Genomic DNA, 3147 nt, shown 5'->3' with positions numbered 1-3147 from the left:
TAAAAACAGCTCATACATTTTTTACATCATTTATACACATAAAAAAACGGCAACAAAGCATAAAACACAGCATTTGAAAGTTACATTTAAATTTGTTAAAAAGTACATGTTGTTAAAACCAATGAAAACAACTATGAATAAAAGTACTTTCCTTGTAAATACATCAAATCTGTAAAAGCCATTTAAAATGTGTACTAATGATCTAACAAAGGTAAAACATTTTTAGGACATGAAAAACATGTTAAAAAGCCACTTTGTTAAAAGGCTGTCTTCAGTCCCTTGTACAGGAGCGGGGTGAGTCTTTATCAAGCTTCCCCGTCCTTCGGGGCCCAGGGGGGATCCCTCCCCTAGGCGCATCGCCCTAGGCGCCGCAGCGCTGTCAGGCCGTGGCCGCCGGGACCTAGGGTGTTGTGGGGGACCCTTCGCTTGGGGTCGAGGCCCCCTTTCTTCCGTACCACCCCAGGGCTTCCGTGGCTACCATGGCCACTGCCTGGGGGGTGGTCTCTATGTTTTTCGCTACCAGCAGGTTACGGGAGGACCACAGTGCTTCCTTCAGGCACGTGAGGGTGGACCAGAGCTTGGTGAAGGTGTTCGATGGAATAGGCCTTCGGCCCACCCCATACAGCACGAGCTGAGGTGTTAGGTCCTCCCCGGCTGGCAGACACGAGGTGATCAGGGGGCCTGCTTCCTTCCACAGGTCCCTGGCGGCTCTGCACTCCCAGAGCATGTGCCTCACCGACTCTTCTTGGCCGCAGCCTGGTCGGGGGCACGCGGATATCCTCGCCATGCCCCGTGAGTGCATAACGGCCCTGACCGGGAGGATCTCGTGGGCGACCATCCAGGACAGGTCCCGATGCCGATTCAGGAGAGCAGGATGGGCCACGTTGCGCCAAACCGTTGTGGGCTCACCTATAGCGAGCCCGCGCACTGGACATATTGGTTCCTGATCCTGCACAAGAGAGAGAAGAGAGCGGTGTTTTGTTAAAACCGTGACTGTTTCTTTTTCCAGTTTAAAATGTCTTAAAAACTTCTGGAGCTGGACGTAGGGCGGGGGTAGCAGGAAAGAGACTGGGGCTCGCAGGTCGACTGGGATCAGCCTCAGAGTCCTGAGGTAAGATCCCAGCCAGAACCGTGCGAGGGCCTGAGTCTTGTTGTTGACCGGGGAGGTGGCAAGAGTCAGATGTAACGCTGTGTAGCGGCTGCCCAGGAACAAGTAGAGGTCAGGCAAGCCTTTCCCCCCCTTGGACCTGGGCCTCTTGACCACCTCCCTCCTCAGCCTCTCCCACTTGCCTCCCACAGGAAGTAGAAAAGCATCCGCTCCAGGTCTAAAATGCTCCTTCGAGGGGGATAAAAACAGAACTGATTAGTAAAAGCACAGGTAGAATCACAGCTTTAATGATTAAAACCTTGCCCTCAAGAGTCAGCTGTCGTAGTCCCCAAAAACCCAGTCTCTGTCTTACTGTCCCCAGGATTCCACTCCAGTTGCCGCTTCCTCCTCCCCTCCGGTCAAACTTTACCCCCAGTACCCTTATGTCCGTCCGTTTGACTGTCAGAGGTAGTCTGGTCAAGTCTGGGTCTGCCCATGGTCCGAAGAACTGGGCCTCTGTCTTGTCTCTGTTCAGTCTCGCCCTAGAGCATGGGTGTCAAACTCTGGCCCGTGGGCCAAATTTGGCCCGCGGGGTAATTATATTTGGCCCGCGAGACAATACCAAATTACTACTAGAGCTGGCCCGCCGGTATTATACAGCGCATTCAACACTAATACTACGAATCCCATAATGCTCTGCTGTTTTCGCGCGCCAATCAGGACAGGACCCAGAAACGCTCTCTCCTCTGTGACAGTAGTCATAGCAACATAGACGCTACAACTGTCAGCGAGCTAACCCTTTCCAAAAATGGCGAAAAGAAAGGCAGAAAACAGGAGCTTTCTGGACAAGTGGGAGGCAGAATATCTGTTTACATATGTAAAAGACAAACCTGTTTGTCTTGTTTGTGGAGTCAACATGGCTGTAAGTAAGGAGTACAACATTAGACGACACTATGAAACGAAACACTATGACAAATACAAGGACCTGGACATGACTCAACGGATCCAGAAAGTAGAGGAGATGAAAAGAAGCTTGGTTTCACAACAGAATATGTTTAAAAAAGCCACATCACAAAGCGAGGCTGCTGTAAAGGCTAGTTATATAGTGGCAGCAGAGATCGCAAAATCAGCCCGGCCCTTTAATGAGGGAGAGTTCATGAAAAAGTGCATGATGAAGGTTTGTGACCTCGTATGCCCAGAGAAAAAACAAGCAATTTCAAACGTGAGCCTGAGCAGGAACACAGTAGCTGATCGCACATGTGATCTTGCCACCAATCTGTATGACCAGCTGATGGAAAAGGGAAAAGATTTTGTTGCGTTCTCCCTCGCTGTGGATGAGAGCTGCGACGCATCTGATACTGCTCAGCTGTCAGTCTTCATCCGTGGAGTGGACTCAAATCTGTGTGTTACGGAGGAGCTATTAGGATTCAAATCAATGCATGGCACAACCACAGGAAAGGAAATCTTTGAGGAGGTTCCCAAATGTGTAACTGAAATAAAGCTGCCGTGGGATAAACTCGTTGGATTAACGACAGATGGTGCGCCAGCGATGTGCGGTAAAAAGAGTGGACTGGTGGGCATGGTTCGGGAGAAGATGCGGGAAGAGAACTGTGCAGGTGAGCTAACTGTTTACCACTGCATCATACATCAGGAAGCACTGTGTGCCAAAGCCCTAATGATGGAACATGTTATGACCACAGTAACACAGGTAGTTAACTTTATAAGAGCCAAAGGTCTAAATCACCGCCAGTTTAAATCTTTTCTGGAGGAGTGTGGTTCGGAATACGCAGACGTGCCGTATCACACAGAGGTGAGATGGCTAAGCAGAGGAAAAGTACTGAACAGATGTTTCGAGCTGCGTGAGGAAATATGTCAATTCCTGGAAACCAAAGGGAAGGATACAGCAGAGCTCCGGGAGCAAAAGTTCCTGTGTGAGCTGGCCTTTCTCTGTGACATCTCGAGCCATCTCGATGCGCTGAACCTGCAGCTTCAGGGGCGGGGGCGCATCATCACAGACACGTACGCTGCAGTGAGGGCCTTCAAAACTAAAATGTGCCTGT

General features: G+C 50.2%; 1 pseudogene; it reads right to left on the bottom strand.

Annotated features, from left to right (window-relative positions):
• Nucleotides 1–322: 322 nt before the first annotated feature.
• LOC135537225 (uncharacterized) lies at nt 323–1777 on the bottom strand (annotated as a pseudogene).
• Between the last annotated feature and the right edge of the window lie 1370 nt (nt 1778–3147).

Source organism: Oncorhynchus masou, unplaced genomic scaffold (assembly GCF_036934945.1).
Source record: "Oncorhynchus masou masou isolate Uvic2021 unplaced genomic scaffold, UVic_Omas_1.1 unplaced_scaffold_728, whole genome shotgun sequence".
Taxonomy (NCBI): domain Eukaryota; kingdom Metazoa; phylum Chordata; class Actinopteri; order Salmoniformes; family Salmonidae; genus Oncorhynchus; species Oncorhynchus masou.
This window is presented reverse-complemented; position numbering and strand designations above follow the sequence as displayed.